General features: G+C 41.9%; 1 protein-coding gene across 1 annotated transcript in view; it reads right to left on the bottom strand.

Annotated features, from left to right (window-relative positions):
• Nucleotides 1–18,554, bottom strand: part of LOC311226077 (beta/gamma crystallin domain-containing protein 2-like) — a gene marked incomplete at both ends in the record, with an annotated part of 111,879 nt that overhangs the window by 21,511 nt on the left and 71,814 nt on the right. The window lies entirely within an intron of this gene.

The following is an 18,554-nucleotide window of genomic DNA, read 5'->3' as shown; positions in this document are numbered from 1 at the left end:
ATGACATACCAGATTTACAAATACAGTACTGTTTTTGTAGGGTGATTATGGTTTATTTACATTGAGGTTCTGGGGTCACGTGGAGTGTGTTATACGAAATACCCCCCCTCCACCCCACCTACCAATCTCCTACCTACCAACCTCCTCCAATGTACAGTTTTCTTCGTCAAATGTATATACTCTCTTTTTTAGACTCTTCTTGTATCACAAACAGTACTGTATTTGTAAATCTGGTATGTCATGTATAGATGTAGCAGTACTGTCTATCTGTATCATATGTCATGTATGTCATATATGTTATGATGCATTGAAAATGGGGGACCCTGATGTAAACAAGACGAAAGGCTTTCTCTGGTCTGCATCCCCTTAAACAAGATGTAGCAGTACTGTCTATCTGTATGTCATGTATGTTATGAATTGAAAATGGGGGACCCTGATGTAAACAAGACGAAAGTCTTTCTCTGGTCTGCATCCCCTTAACAATTGTGTGTACTGTATTGTACCCATTCTGCAATCTGGTAATACATTTTTCAATCAATCAATCAAATCTGACACACAAAAAAAACGTCAGCAATTTTTTTTCTTTTTTTTCTCTCGATTTTTCTTTTGTTTCACAATGAGTCATGACAAATTAATTACATAATCCATGTGTATGTAACAAACTAACATATTCCAGTTGACTATCTTTTTTGGAGGATTCGTTCAAAAGCTATTCATACTTCCATTTTTCTATCTATGGCGGATTGATTCAGACAGAAAAAAGTTATTCGGTTGTGGGAGGGATCTGGGGTCACGTGGAGTGTGTTATACTAAATAACAACCGGCAACTTCACTTTTTCAGCCAATCATTTGCATGCCATTGTATAACAGTCCTTGCTAAATGCATTGACTGATTACATCCAAAGCTATTCTGCCATACATTTGTATTATTTTTGAATACTTGCTGTGGGTAGATTATCTTGAGATGGGTGTTTTATTGGGATTATAAGACATTGTTTGCAGTATTTATATTCATTTTATCATTTTAGAATATGCTCAGAATATTCGATGCTAAAACGATAGTTATTATGTAACTGTGGTTCTATGAATCCTGGATGACTGCCAGAGGCGGTGTCTTGTGCATGTGTAGGTCAAGTTTATACCAACAGTCGCATATGACCCCTGATGATCCGAGGTGTCATCAGCGGTTCGGTTCCTACAGAATCTTCTTGCACAATCACAAGGACTCTGAGGGCGGGATCCACAAAGAATGGATTGCACGGTGCTAATTGCACCCTTACTTACAATTCACGCGCAGGTGATTGATTGATTGAACATTTTATTAACAGATTGCAGAATGGGTACAATACAGGCTCAATAATACACACAATTGTTAACACTTTGAGTGCCAACGACGAGATTAGTCGTCCTAACTCGCCATGCGTTGAGTGCCAATGACGAGTTTTCTCGTTATTTAATCGTTATTTCTTTTATTAGCGATATCCATTCATTTTTCATCCATCCAGCCTGACGTTATCATTGTGAATGGGTCTGAGCTCGAAAAGGGCAAATACTGCTGCCTATCGTCTCCCGGATGGTAATGCACATCATTGGATTGGATTGGGTGGCCATGTGCATCAGAAAAAAAGTCCGGTCCGGGGTTTTCCCATCTCTGGCAAGCAGTATCGTGTTACCAGATTGACTGAGGACCCTCAGAGTAGTGTCGATTATGTGTTTCGGACTATAACGTTGGATCAATAAACACGATTAATATTTGGAATGGCGATCAGGAATTGGATTAATCTTTTTGCAGAACATCTGCAAACTGATGTGAGGTAAGGACTCTATTTTACCAGTATTGGGTTAATCAGATGTTTTTTTCATAGCAATCACATGTGTCTGTGTGTGTGTATATGACGTTAGCGCTGACCAGGTCATGGATAATAGATTTTTCAGCCCACTTCTCTAGCGTGCATAAGTACACATATACTATCGATAATCTAGCGTTTATTTGAAAACGATTCATAAATCAGCCGAAAAATTGCGTGTTTTGTGTATTCCACTAAAGAGCTATTATCGCAGATTTCTCTGGAATCACTAGAAATCTTCAAAACTATACTCATTCAAAACGGTATAAAACGGAAATGTACCAATGAAAAAACAATCCGTTTCGTACATGTTGACTGCAAGCAAGTCATTGATAAGCGACGGGTGTATTAGACCCATAGCCATAATTTAAGATATAGTTTAAGCGTTCGCAAATATCCCCGACCTCCCATTGACTAAAGCGTTGGCACGGAAGGGCTTATCTGGGCATAGGGGTGTGGCTCTCAATGTGTTAAAGGGGCTATGTATTGCTATTCCTAGCACTATTTGGGCAACTTTACACAATTCCTGTGAGTCTATGTAACACATCTGTAAGGTTTATTCCAAAAATAATCATTGTTTTATATTTCTAATCAAGTACTCAAAACCAGCATTTTTCTGTCTTAGGATTTCAAGCTGTTATTGACTTGGCTCCACCCATACTAGCAGAATGCTTTGAGTGACAGCCACCCACCAAATAGCTCCGCCCATCTCCCCGTCCTTCCTTCCAGGTGAAGGTTTCAGGTTTTTATTTCGACACAAAACATATACCGATTTTACTAACTAATACAACATGGCTGTACATTATGTTTGGGATCCAGAGAGCGACCCACACTATGATTCAGAAGAAGAAGTCGAGTTGCAACAGCGAGGCTTGCAAATAGTTTCCGATTGGTAAGTTTATCTTGTATGTATGTAACGTTAGTATAATGGCTTGCCGAAAAGAGCGAGTAACGTTAGTACTTACTTGACCAGCTTGCTTCGATAGCTTGATATAAGTAACGTTACCTTGTTTACCTCTGACTAGTTGTGTTTGTATTGAGCAGTTTTTAATTATGACTAGCTTGCTTCAATAGTTTGCTATAACGTTACTTTATAAAGAGCAGCATACCGTTATATGCAACAGTTCTGTACGTGCGACCAGACCTTTTGGTAATCCAAGCCACAAATATAAATAAACTCACCCACCGTCGAACACACACACTAACGTTAGATTGTACTCACCCCCCAAACAATGGTTCCCCACACACACACACGTGAACAGTGAACGTAGTTAGTTAGCTCACTAATTACGACATATCTACTTGTACTTCTGTCGCGTCCCAAATAGTAGGTACAACTCCTTTGTTTAGCACCATCCAGGATGCCACCCCAGCATCAAAAAATTTATTATATACCCCACCGTCGAACACACACAGTAACGTTAGATTGTATTGATGATAACATACCTCACCCCACCCCCCAAACAATGGTTCCCCCCCACACACACACACACAGTGAACGTAGCAACAGTTAGTTAGTTAGCTGGCTAATTACGACATATCTACTTACTACTTCTGTCGGGTCCCGAATAGTAGGTACAACTCCTTTGTTTAGCACCATCCAGGATGCCACCCCAGCATCAAAAAGACCTTGATTGACAACGTCTTCGGTGGAAAAATGTGCAGTACAAACCCGAGTATGAGACGTTGCGACAGAACTAGGAGGGTCCCCAAAAACGAACTTGGTCCATTGCTGGCGAAGTTCGGCATACACGGGAAAAGCGTGCAAAGACGTATTAGTAGCTTTACAGCCAGGAACAGAACATGTTCTGCGGGGTTTGCTCATCGTGGAAGATATGCAAGTGACTGCACTCCTGTATCTAGGTAGTAGGTACCTCTCTATTCTAGGTAGAATGGGGGCGGACATTAGCTCCAACCACAGAGCCAATCGCATCACTGTGCGCTACCCAGAGCCCGAAAGACGTGACTCAGGCCTTCAAATCAAAATGACCTGATTTACTGGAGGACGAAAGGGGCTGGGCTGAATCTGAGCAATCCGCCAATATGGTATTTAGACCCTAAAACACATTGATACGAACTCCTATTACTATAATACAATGCTAGAGACTGAAAAATGACATTTATAATACATAGCCCCTTTAACACATTAATTGCCAATAACGAGTATACTCGTTATTGGCCGCCATGCGTTGATTTCTTTTATTCGCTATTGGCATTCATAATTCATCCAGGAAGCCTCCGGGAGCCAGCTGGACCCTGTCTGATATTGCAACGCCTCAATACCGCCGCCTGGTGGATTTCGGGCGAGTTACACTCCACTCTAAACCGGAAGTGGTGCTCAGTGCATCAGGGAAAAGGCTCCGCCAGAGATATCTTGTAAAGTGGATCAATATACACACCTCGAGTGCATTGGATCGCTTTCGAGACGCAAGAATCAATATGCTTTCGGCGTTTATTGCGTCATACAAACGGAAAAAGGATCTAGCAGATCGACGTCAAATAATTGGCATTTTTTTTCTCCAGACGCATCGGTCAGAAGTAAGAGGAATCTAGCGTTATTTCCAGCTCGATTGTCCATTTATTTCATTGCAATCTGTCCGATCAACGTATGGTGTCTTACTAAAGAAAGCTGTTAGTGACAATCAAGGAATCATAAACGCCCCCCCCCCCCCCCCCCCTTCACGCATGATGGAGCATAATGTATAGCGATCATATGCATTTGAAATGTTTTATATAGCGTGTATAGGGACGAAACGCCAATCGATAATGTATAATACGCGGCAGGGCCTATAGCGCGCGTTCTAGGAATTACTGCTATACAGTCTAAAAACATACTTATATTCTCGACGGTACTAACACGACAATGTATGAATGGAAAAACGTTGCCACATCCGGAACGATAGATCCCCGATGTTGAATGGGCCATAGTAATGTCGATATAGCTATAATATTTAAAAAGTTATAGCCCTGCAAAGAAGGTGAGCCACTCCATAGGCTTACAGCACTGGCAGAGAGTAGTAAAGATGGGCATACTGCATGGCACCCAATGTGTTAAGGGGATGCAGACCAGAGAAAGACTTTCGTCTTGTTTACATCAGGGTCCCCCATTTTTTATTCATAATGAATTGTAAGGGTGCAATTAGCACAGTGCAATCCATTTTTGTTGGATCCCGCCCAGAGTATCCCAGAGTGTCCCAGCCAGTTGTGTTTATATGGATGGGAATGTACATGCCAGCTTTGGTCTTCCTGGGGTCTGTTGGTTAAGAAGTCAAGTATCCAGTTGCAGTCGCAGGGGTTGATATTGAGGTCCTTGGTTTCCACTAGGTCACCAAGTTTGGAGATGAGTTTGGAGGGGATGATGGTGTTGAATGCTGAGCTGAAGTCGATGAACTGCATGGGTGTTGCTATCATCCAGGTGGGAAAGGGCAGGAAAGTAGCACTGAGGCGATGGCGTCCTCTGAGCTCCTGTTCTCATGGTAGGCGAATTGGTATTAATCCAGTAAAGGTGATAGGTCAGATTAGTTAGGACCTCTGTCAGCTGAAGAGACTGATTGATTGATTGAAAACTGTATTAACAGATTGCAGAATGGGTACAATACAGTACAGCTCAATACACACAATTGTTAAGGGGATGCAGACCAGAGAAAGACTTTCGTCTTGTTTACATCAGGGTCCCCCATTTTCAATTCATCAGGACATATATGACATACATGACATACAGATAGTCAGTACTGCTACATCTATACATTTATGACATACCAGATTTGCAAATACTGTACTGTTTGTGATACAGAAGGAGTCAGGAAAAGGGAGTATATACATTTGACGTAGAAACTGTACATTGGAGGAGGTTGGGTGGGGGGGGTTGGGTACACTGGGATATTGACAACCATACTGGGTAATCTACATTGGAGGTGGTTGGGGGGGGGGGGGGCACACTGTATAAACAAGCAAAACTGTACATTGAGGGGGGGGGGGGGGACACTGTACAAACAAACAAAATTGTACATTGGACTATTGACAAAACCATACTAGGTAAATGACTGTACATTGGCAAAACTGTACATTGAGGGGGGGGGGAGACACTGTACAAACAAACAAAATTGTACATTGGACTATTGACAAAACCATACTAGGTAAATGACTGTACATTGGAGGGGGTTGGGTTAGGATATTTACAGGGGCCAGTGTTGAATTGCAGTCTCCCGTAGGTGTCCCTTGAGAGAGGTTTTGAAAGTGGGTAGTGATCCACATTCCTTTACAGCTTTGGGTAGGGCGTTCCACATTGATGTGGCATAATTGCGAAACGTGTTTAGTCCCTTATTTGAGCCGAATTTGGGTTTAACATGATTTGTGGAGCTCCCTCTGGTGTTGTGATCGTGGTATTCACTGACCTTTGGGAAGTATTTTGACATGTACATGGGTACCTTGGTCGTGTAGTGTATCTTGTAGACCAGGCCCATTGCAAGTTGCTGTACTCTGTCGTCTACTCTAAGCCATCCTAGGTTGTCAAAGTGGGCAGGGGTGAGGTGGGTTCTAGGAGTAAGGTCAAGCAGTAGTCTGACCAGTTTGTTTTGAGATGTTTGTAATTTTGTTTTTAGCGCCTTTGAGGTGCTTTGGTACCATGAGGTGCAAGCATAGTCGTAGTACCCCTGAATGAGTGCTCCTGCCAGAGTCTTCAGGGTATTCTTGTTTACCAGAGAGGAGATCCGGTACAAGAATCGAGTTCGTTGGTTGACTTTTTTTATTACATTGGATGCCATTTTGTCACAGGAGAGATTAGCCTCTAGGATGGAACCCAGGTAGGTAATTTCATCTTTCCTTGTGACAATATTGTCACCCACTGTAACTGAGAAGCCGTCGGTCTTGCTGAGTTTGTTATTTGAACCGAAGAGAATGGACTCTGTTTTGCCCATGTGTAATGATAGTTTGTTATCAGCGAGCCATATGCAGATTCTGCCTAGTTCCGAGCTGAGGGTTTTTTCAACCTGTAACTTGTTCTTGTCAGAGACCAGCAGGGCTGAGTCGTCCGCAAACAGGAACAAGTTGCAGTCACAAGCTGACGACATGTCATTTGCATAAATTAGGAACAGTAGCGGTCCTAGTATGCTTCCTTGTGGAACACCACAGCTCACTGTGAGGGGGGGGATAGGGTACCGTTTACCTCCACCATCTGTTCCCTCCCCTCAAGGTAGGATTGCATCCAGCTCACTGATAGACTATCAAAACCAATTGCTTTTAGCTTGTCAATCAGAATGGAGTGATTGACCGTGTCAAAGGCCTTTTGTAGGTCCAGCATGACCATGCCGCAGTATTTGCCTGCGTCCACCTCTTGTTTGATGTGGTCATTCAAATAGAGAAGGCATGTGTCAGTGGAGTGGGATGTTCTGAAGCCAGATTGGAATTCGTAGATTAGATTTTTTTCCGCTAGGTACTTTTCGACCTGTTCGTAGACTATTTTTTCCATGACTTTCGAGATGGAGGTGAGAATAGAAACAGGGCGGTAGTTGCCTGGGTCTAATTTGCTGCCCTTTTTGTGCAGAGGGGTCACCCTCGCAATTTTGAAGTCCTTGGGGACGTGTCCCTGTTTTATGGAGAGGTTTATTATGTGTGTGATGATTGGGGTGATGGCGGCTGCTGAGTCTCTGAGGAATTTGGAGGGGATGTTGTCATGGCCAGTGGCCTTGTTAGGTTGGAGGGCGCTCAGTTTATTGAGTACCTCATCTGTTGTTACCATTTCCAGCTTGAAGTCGTCCTTGCGGACCCCTAGGTTTTTGTAGTAAGCTACTATGTGTTCTACCCCATAAAGCCCTGAGTGGGAGGGTAGTTTGTTTACCAGTGTTGTGGCTATGTTTGTGAAGAAAATGTTTAAGTAATTGGCTACATCCAGCTTGTCTGTGATGAGCGTGTTGTCCGTTTTTATGTTTATGTTTGAGAATCTGGTTTTAAGTTTTTTACTGCATCCTAGTTGATTATTGAGTAATTTCCAAAGTTCACGTCGTTTGTTTTTGTTTTCCTCAGTTTTGTCATTGATGAAATTCTTTTTTGCAGTTTTGATCATGGAGTTTACGTCGTTTCTTAGTCTGTTTCTTTCTAGTTTGAGTTCAGTCACGTGGGCTTGGAGTTCACTGCTCGTGCTTTTAGTAAGCTTTGACTGACTTTTACGAAACTCAGAGCATTTTTTGTCTCTGGTTTTCATAGCGGCCAGTATTTCGGAGTGCATCCACGGCTCAGCGCGATTTTTTACCCTGGTGGTTCTTAGGGGGGCCATGTCGTTTAGTATTGTTGAGAATTTGGTTTTGAAACCAAGCCATGTTTCTTCAACCAGTGTACCATTGAGTTCATCTGACCAGTCCAGACTCTCCAGTTCAAGGTTGAAGGCCTCGCTAGAGTAGGTTTTGAGGTCTCTAGATGTGACAGTTTTGTGGCAGCCAGCCTTTTGTTTTAGTTTTTTGCGGGTACAGAATATCATATAATGATCACTTAACCCGCATGCTATAACCCCTTTATTGGAGATCTTGGACTTGTCGGAGGTCAGAATGAGGTCAATGGTAGTCTGAGTTGTTTCACATACACGTGTGGGTTGGGTGATTAGCTGGCTGAGGCCGTGCAGATCACAAAACCTACTGAATGACTTGAAGACAGGTGCATCTTTTCGTTGCATATCCGTGTTCCAGTCTCCAATAAGAATTTTGTCTACATCCTCAACTCCAGCTAAACACCCATCCAGTGTATCATAAAAGCCACTATGATCTGGCGGCCTGTAGACTGTGCCAACCAGTAGGGATTTCGCCCTTTCGAATAGGATTTCCACCCATACAGTTTCAATTGATTTATGATTCAGGTCATTTCTGTTGATGAATTTGGTGTCCTTGTGTATGTACACACAGACACCACCTCCATGTTTGTTCCTATCATTCCTGATTATTAAGTAGTTCTCAATCTCTATCTCTGGATCTTTTACAGAATCGTCAAGCTTAGTTTCTGAGAAGCACAGTATGTTTGCCTTACCATTTATGAATAATTGTTTGATTTCATCCAATTTGTTTTTTAAGCTGTTAATGTTAATGTGAAAAATGTTCAGTCCATTGGCGTTGGTTATTTCATTGATGTTGGCAGGTTCGAAGTATTGAACAGAAGACACTGGACCCTACGTTGCACATGTGCCATCTTGGTCTAGTTTGCCAGCAGATGATGGCAGCAGGATACTATCTTCCATATACCCTTATACTCCTTATATCCGTATACCCTAATAATAAAAGCCCTAATAATATCCTTCATACACTATGCAGCTTCTTCCCCACTGCCATACGGACACTGAACTCCCCGTAGCAACCCCCCCTACCTCTGTTGCTATGGACATAAACTGTGATATTGTGGTCTTTGTAATTATGTATTTAACTGCATATAGTATGTATAAGTGATGTTATATGTTCTATGTTGGAACAATGCTGTAACTGCACTGAAAACAAATTCCACCAGCCTGGCTGGGTGGTCATTATATAATCTAATCTAATCTTAATTATTCCTGCCGAACCTGGCAACCAAGAGTGAACATGGAACTCCTCAGTAACTGCGCAGTCAGCCAGTCATCCTCCGGTCCGACATGTTGAGAATGGATGCAGACAAAGCTCTGAAAATGAAAGAAATATACTTGCAAATTTCTCTCCATCTGGTGTGAAATATATACCCTTTTAATAGTAAAAGTCCCTATACCATACACCACACATTTTGACTTGGGAACGACTTGACTTGGGAACCTTCTCCACTTCATCTCCCTCAAGGTAAGTAACATTTCCTGTTACGGGTGAGGGTAGTGAGGGAAGGAGAGTAGAACCCAATTTGCAGGAAAGGAATGGAGGGAGGCAGAGACGGCAGGATCCGTGTAGATAAGGACTTTACTAGTACAACTTAACACTACACGAAACAAAAAGAACATAAACGTTGCAGCCGAGCTGGCACTAATAACATCGAACTGAGAGCACGGAAAATAACAAGCAATAAAACAAAACACTAACAAAACTTACTTCGAACAAATAACAGCAGTGCAAGACGACAAGGACAGGAACAAGGGGTAACCGGAGGTATGACGCCACACCGAGGTGAAGACAGAACCACACTTAAATACAACACTAATTCTAATTGGTAACAGCTGGCGCCAGTCCAAAACACAGAATAACCCAACTAGACACAAAAGCATTATACAAATAACACAACCAGACAGGGGAACAACATCACACAAGGGAAGGGAAAGTCATCAACAACACACACAATGAAATCACATTAATTATACTATTAATCATATTAATCACATTTGCCAACACAGGTAATGTGAAGGCCTGCACCATCTGCTGGTGACCACTAGAGGGTGGTATGAGACCATAGTTTCTCTTCTCATCACAGCCCCACCCAGGGATGGGTCTCGGATCGTTACAGTTTGCATCTGCAAATTGGATCTTGAACTGTGGATATTGGATATGTGCCACTCATTCAGCTCCCCCTGGGCAGACTGACTGAATCCGTTACTACAACCAAGAACAGTGGTCCCTGGAACCAACATGCTATCGTGATGTTGTGAGACGCTGACTCGAAATGGAGGGGTAGAAGGGAGAACATATAGGACTTATTTTTCTGTAATGAAACATATATTTTGTATATAGGTAATATGTATATTTCGTACGTATCAGCCTATTTGGTTTTTGCAGAACTTTTCCCTGTTTGAGGAAAAGTGCTGAATCGCGTGAATTTCCCCAGACACACACCACATTACAACTATTTATTTAGGTAGACTTTTGATGGTGGACACAATGGTTATGTCAGTTTAACAATCAGATATGTAAAAACTGCTCAAGTGGACAAATTGTGCAGTACAGCTATTCATTCCGGGTTGGTTTTCTCCGTGGCCAGGGACATAGAACACCAGTTCCAGGGTCAAACTGTAGGAGAAACCCATCTGGTTACAGAAAACCGGTGGTGTTTCATAAGTCGCAGGTGTTGCGGAGATATATATTTTTTTAAATTGTGTGGCTTTTTCAATCCTTTCTCTCCAGACGCACACCATTCCAAACATTTCAGTTCTAGACATTTCAGTTCAAATAAAAAAACATTTGTAGACACACAATTCATGTAATCTCTAAATATGCTGTAAATAACGACATTTAACCACATCAAACAAGAGGTGGACGCGGGAAAATACTGCGGCATGGTCATGCTGGACCTACAAAAGGCCTTCGACACTGTCAATCCCTCCATTCTGTTTGACAAGCTAAAAGCAATTGGTTTTGATAGTTTATCAGTGAGCTGGATGCAATCCTACCTGGAGGGGAGAGAACAGATGGTGGAGGTAAACGGTACTCTATCCCCCCCCCCCTCACAGTGAGCTGTGGTGTTCCACAAGGAAGCATACTAGGACCGCTACTGTTCCTAATTTATGCAAATGACATGTCGTCAGCTTGTGACTGCAACTTGTTCCTGTTTGCGGACGACTCAGCCCTGCTGGTCTCTGACAAGAACAAGTTGCAGGTTTAAAAAACCCTCAGCTCGGAACTAGGCAAAATCTGCATATGGCTCGCTGATAACAAACGATCATTACACATGGGCAAAACAGAGTCCATTATCTTCGGTTCAAATAACAAACTCAGCAAGACCGACGGCTTCTCAGTTACAGTGGGTGACAATATTGTCACAAGGAAAGATGAAATTACCTACCTGGGTTCCATCCTAGAGGCAAATCTTTCCTGTGACAAAATGGCATCCAATGTAATAAAGAAAGTCAACCAACGAACTAGATTCTTGTACCGGATCTCCTCTCTGGTAAACAAGAATACCCTGAAGACTCTGTCAGGAGCACTCATTCAAGGGTACTACGACTATGCGTGCACCTCATGGTACCAAAGTACCTCAAAGGCGCTAAAAACAAGATTACAAACATCACAAAACAAACTAGTCAGACTACTATTCTACTTGACCTTACCCCTAGAACCCACCTCACCCCTGCCCACTTTGACAACCTAGGATGGCTTAGAGTAGACGACAGAGTACAGCAACTTGCAATGGGCCTGGTCTACAAGATACACTATACGACTAAGGTACCCATGTACATGTCAAAATACTTCCCAAAGGTCAGTGAATACCATGACCACTAGTGGTCTGCAAGGGCCTTGAAATAAAGCCAGAGCCCTGCCCGAGCCCGTGAACTTCAGGCCCTGCCCGAAAATAAGCCCGACTGTAAATAATATTTTAAGCCCTAGCCCGCGTGAAAAAACCAGAAAAAAATTATTATTATTATTATTAAAATATAATTTTTTTTTGTATTTGTTTTAAATATTCGAAACACGGTTTTATATGAACGTAATAAATAAACAAAACTAAGAAGCATTTACATAGCCTGTTTCTCTCTTATTAGAATGCCGTCTCTCCCAGTGCTCGCTTATAGACTGACTCACACATCAGCCTCGTAAAACGTATTGAAGGCTATAGAATCTTCTTTGACACACACACACACACACAACACACAATAGCCTACAAACAGAAATCAGATTTCGAGCAGAGCGCAACATAATGAAAAGCACAACAAAACAGGTAGCGAGTCGACCCAGCAAATAATAAACATCACTCACCACGACGTCAGCAACGCGTTGAACACCATTAACAAAACTTCACCAACCGGCTACATACATCCCAAGAACAAATTAAAACGTTCGCCAACTGGCTATATTCCAACACAACCAATCGAGTTGAACTTGTCCCCTGAGTTCTCCCTGCGCGCTGCAAAAAAAAAAAAAAAAAACTGCGGTGCCCGGGCCCGGCCGAGCCCGAATTATTTATTAAAAAAAAAGCCCTACCCAGCCCGAACCCGCCGGGCCGGGCCCCGTCGGGCCTGGGCAAGGTTGCAGTGCACTAATGACCACAACACCAGAGGAAGCTCAACAAATCATGTTAAACCCAGATTCGGCTAAAACAAGGGACTAAACACGTTTCGCAATTATGCCACATCAATGTGGAACGCCCTACCCAAAGCTGTAAAGGAATGTGAATCCCTACCCACATTCAAAACCGCTCTTAAAGAGCACCTACGGGAGGCTGCAATTCGAAACTGGCCACCGTAAATGTCCAAATCCCCCACCCCCACCTAATAGAGTCTCCTCCCCACCGCATGTATATATTCTCTCCCCGCCGTATGTATATTTCTCTCCCACCCACCCCCTCCAAATGTACAGTCTCCTCCCCACCGTATGTATATTTCTCTCCCACCCACCCACCCCCTCCTAATGTACAGTCCCCTCCCCATCATATGTATATACTCTGTCAGGATCTATGGGTAACAGTACTGTATATTTGAATATCATATATGTCACAAATATAACTGTACTAAATACCTGTATGTCCCTATGCCATAAATGTCATGTATGTTGAGTATGTCATAAATGTCAATATGAATTGAAAATTGGGGACCCTGATGTAAACAAGACAAACGTCTTTTTCTGGTCTGCATCCCCTTAACACTTTGATCGCCATGGTTAAATTCATAATTTACCATCCCTCGCCATCTCTATTTGTCTATGGAGAAGTTCCCCTTCTTTGCAGGGCTATAACTTTTTAAATTGTATTGCTAAATTGACATTATTATGGCCCATTCAATGTCCTATATCTATTGTTCAGGGTGTAGCAACGTTATACTTTTTCATTCACATATTCATACTAAAATACGGTCTAAAGTATAAGTATGTTTTTATCGTTTTCTGCAGCTTTCTCCAGAACTTGATTTATAGCCCCAAATGCATTATATTGATGATGAAATACAGTTTGATAGCGATCGGTGCCAGATAAAAAATTTCAACTGGAGAAGTTACTACTTATCATCTGATGTTGACCGGATGGGCGGGGGGTCGTTTATAATTCCGTGGGCAACGTTAGATGATTCATCTAGTGTGGGTGATATGATCATCAGAGCAGTTTATATCGAACACGGTAATAATAAATGCTGAAACTTACCCCAGTCTCCTCGGGCCGTTGGGCGATCAGCTTGGAGTAGACAGTTTTCTATTATGGGATGTTGATCTAGATGAACCATTTCCAGGTTGTATAATACTATATACGTCCAAATAACGTTGTTTATTGAGTTAGGGCGAGCGATTGATTATCCAGTGTGTCGAGATGGAGTCCTGCTAACGATCGCGAGTGCCCGGACGAAATATGGGTGAGCACTTCCTGTTTGGCGCGTCACTTCCTGTTGGGCGATCTGCCGATCGGCCACCAGATGACGCTCTTGAACCGTTAGAGAGTTGAGTGGAACTCAGCAGTATATCTCAGGTCCCCGGAGGAGAAATATGATTTCGATCACAGATTTTTGAAATATTGATATCAAAGACGTGTTACGGCGTCTTCGGCAGAATGAGCATGGCGGGCAATGACGAGTTTCGGCGTTTTCTGCGATTAAAGTGTTAACAATTGTGTGTATTGAGCCGTACTGTATTGTACCCATTCTGCAATCTGTTAAATAAAGTTTTCATTAATTCATTCAAAGTCCTGTGTTTGACAGACATCAAATGTGTCAAATATAGTGTAGGTATGCTCTACTGCTGCCGCCTGTCTGCTAGAGATAAGATAAGATATTCCATTATTGATTTATGGTATATTGATTTGAGCAGACTGTTAGATCAACACTGAAACTGCAAATATCTGTTATAATAGTTAATTCAAATAATGCTTTAATATTGAACTGTAGCATTACATAGAGGATACTAGAATGATTAGATCCCTCCACAGTAGTATGGGAATCTGTTGACAGTAAACTCTCAGGGTAACAACACAATGAAGATGCAGATGTAATCAGTGGAGAACAAAGACTAAAGGTCACACCTTAATGTTAGCAGATTTCAGCAGAGAGCAGCTGGTCTAAACAGCTAAAAGATGAATGTATTTACAGGATATTAGACTGGAACTAATAATAACTATCATATTAATCTATCTGAGGTATTAGAGCAAATTAGATTTGAATATCATTTAGAAATGTCAAACTGGCTATGAAGGTAATAGAGTGTCAGTTCACTCTTGTTGCAAAACCATAAATATAGAAAAGGTTCTAGTGTTAAAAAAGCTTAAACTCATCAAGCCCCCGCAGCCCAAAAGGAGGGGGGCCTCCTGAGGTCCCCCGCTGTTGACATACTGGAAGAAGACACCGACAAGGAGATCGAGGAGGGGGGGGGGGCAGCCAGCCCCCACACAGGAAAACAGGGGGGGGGGAACCGCCCTCCCAGAAGATAAACCTAATTGGACCAAACGTATTATTAGAATGTGCTAGGATTGGTGGAAATTATAGTATTTAAGAGCGAACACAGTGTTAATTCAGGAGGCCAGAAATCCCTCTCTCAACCGCTCCCACCAGAGAATGCTGTTTATACGTGAGTAAATCATGGACCCATGGTTGGTTAGAGTAACATGTAAAGATGTCTATCTTAAAAACCAGGTTTACTCATGTGTAAAATGCTCAGTAGATTCTCTATTTTCATTGATGTTGACATGACTGTTGTATGTACATGTTGGGGTTTGATGTGCAACCCTTATTAATCCTTTGTACAGACATGTGTTAATGTACTCTGAATAATCCCTGTATGAAAAAGCAACCTTCTAATTCACTCTGAGCCCTGAGGCAAAATAAATGAGTTTGAACCATAGTTCCTCTTTTTGCCTGGCCTAAACAGTTATTTTCTCCACTCAGTGGAGAAAGATAATTTGAATCAATGATGACCTGCTTTCCTCCTTCCAGATAGCAACATCATTGTACTGTAAATAACCTTAGATATTGATTAAGAATATACCACAGATTCCTTTGGGGGAAATGCAGGTGTCATAGTAGCACGGGAGAGGGGGGAGGGGAGGTATGGGCAGGGTAATAGAAAGACATTTGAATATGAATTAAAGTAAACAGTAGACAAAAAGGTGCAGATGAGGGTCTGTATACCCTATCGGTCAGAATCCTGCCATCTTCAGAAGTTTTCTGATGACTCTGCGATAGTGGGATGTATATGAGGAGGAATACCGGGCACTGGTGGTGGACTTCGTCACATGGTGCGATAAAAACCACCTGCAGCTAAATGTACCGCGTATCCATCAGGGGAGTCGATGTGGACACGGTTGAGGATTACAAATACCTCGGTGTACACATCGACAATAAATTGAATGGGTCAAAACACGCAGAGGCACTCTACAAGAAGGGCCAAAGCCGACTCTACTTCCTCAGAAGGCTGAGATCCTTCAACGTCTGTACAAGGATGTTGAGGATGTTTATGAGTCGGTGGTGGCGGGTGCCTTCTTGTACGCTGTGACCTGCTGGGGCAGCGGACTGAATGCGGGGGACGCAAACAGGCTGGATAAGCTGGTCAGGAAGGCCATTAACGTGGTAGGGGTGGAGCTGGACTCTCTAGCGGTGGTGGCGGAGAGGAGGAGCCTTGCTAAGCTCCATGCCATCAGGGACAACCCCTCCCACCCACTATACACAGACTTGGCTGACAGAAGGAGCATGTGCAGTGCTAGACTTAAGACTCCCAAGATGTAGCACTGAACGGCACAGGAAGTCCTTCATTCCGACAGCCATCAGACTTTATAATGCATCACTGTGCCTCACTGCATCACTGAGCACAGGGTGACAGACAGTACTATCTTCCTGGACTTTTACTTTTAAACCAACATAGTACAATTTTACACTTACTGTATATTTCTGTATATTTTTACTGTATATTTTATATTAGAATGTAACATAGGAAATGTATATCCAGGGCTGTATTTTATTCTTAGGCTTATTTTTATTGTTATTCGTGACTTTTGGTTTTGTCTACCTAAATGTTTTCTGTTTACTGTGAGCAATTTGTAGTGCCAAATTTCCCTTGAGATGAATAAAGTATTTCTATTCTATTTCTAATATATTCTATTTGGCCCCCGACACCTTCAACGTTGGCTGCTCCTTTCATCTGCAGTAAAGGGACATTTCGCTGTTTTTTCTTGTGTATTCATGTGATTTGTGAAATAAAGTTTGTAATCCTTTTTTCATCCGTTGTGGTCGGGGGTAATGTAAAATATGTGTGCTGATTAGTAAACTAGCTAAAACTAATATTTAGCTTGGTATGGTCCTATAAAATGGGGCAGGATATCTATCAAAAGATCTGTTATTTATAAAAGGGAACCCCATCGCTCCCCATTATGGATTTTAGGTGCTGGAGTGCCCTTTTGTTGCTTGAGCCCCTGCCCCCAAAATGCTTGTGCATCACAGTCGTGAAATATTTTACCATAACTTGTTCATTATAAAATGTGTATGAATGAGTATAATAATAATAATTAATAATCATAATATCCTTTATTTGTATAGCACCTTTCATACAAGAATTGCAGCCCAAAGTAATTCACAGCAGTAAAATAGATATATTTTGTCACTGTATGCCCTGGTATGTATGTGACAAATAAACCTCTTGATTCTTGAAATTAGCATAACATAGACAGAATAAAAGCAATGCAGAGAATAAGAAAAAGGGTAAAAGCAATACAGGTAATAACAATACAAATATTAACTCCTAAATATTAAATCAGTATACAATCACATTATCACAAGACCACCAGCAACAGATGAGATTATTAATGTCTTATACATTAATAATATAAGTGAATAACAATCATATTTATCATTACTACATACATAATAACTTTTCCAAAATCTTTTGTCAAGAGTGAATCTATCACCACACTGATTTTGAGCTTAGGCCCTGACATCAAATGAAAAGCAGATTTGTAAAGTTCAAGTGTTAAAGAAGTCTGCTCTACAGTAACGCTACCTAAACTCATGTCTTTTACACCATTAATACTGATGTTACTACAGTATCATGATTTCATCTTACAATTCCTAGTAATCTTTTTAAATGTCTAATTGTATTTTTACATGTATTTTTAATCAACATTGCTGTAAATGTGCCAATGTTAACGAAAAGGCACATTTTCAACTGTTGTCCCTAGGCCAGGTGTTTTATTTATTTGTTATATTTGTTGTGTAGATGCACTATGTACTGCAAGTAATTGTTGTTGTATGTGTATGGTAATTAATATTTCTAGCATGGGTGGCCCCAGTGGTAATCAAACCCCTAACCCTGGCAATGTTAGTGCCATGCTCCACCCATTGTGCTACACAGGGAATAGAACCCCTAACCCTGGAAGTGCTAGTGCCATGCTCCACCCATTGAATTAATTGTATTCATAGTAAAACACAAGATACTTGTGCCCTAATGATAAGGATAAGCACTCAATGAAGAAACCCAATCCCCTTGTCAAACATCTCTGCTACTCATAGGAGTCAAATATGTGTATGTGTGTGTGTGTGGGGGGGGGGGGGATTCGAACCCGGTTTAGGGTAAGGGGTGTAGGGGTAGGGAATAGGATATGAACCTGTTTTAGGGTAAGGGATGTAGGGGTAGGGAATAGGATATGGACCTGGCTTAGGGTAAGGGGTGTGTGTGCAGGAGGAAATGGTTCAAATGTGAGCTCCAGGTATTGCCAATGCCGATGCATTGACCTATACAGGTAATGGAACCCCTAACCCTGGACCTGTTAGTGCCATGCTCCTCCCATTGTGCTACAGGACCACTTTTCAATAAAACACCACTTATGCCTTGTAAAATGACCCTAGATTATGACACGATATGAAGACAACATCTGTGTGGATGA

The sequence above is a fragment of the Notolepis coatsorum genome (genome assembly GCF_963971535.1).
Source record: "Notolepis coatsorum genome assembly, chromosome: 3".
NCBI lineage: Eukaryota > Metazoa > Chordata > Actinopteri > Aulopiformes > Paralepididae > Notolepis > Notolepis coatsorum.
Note: the sequence above shows the minus strand (reverse complement) of the source record. Positions and strands in the feature narration are given on the sequence as shown.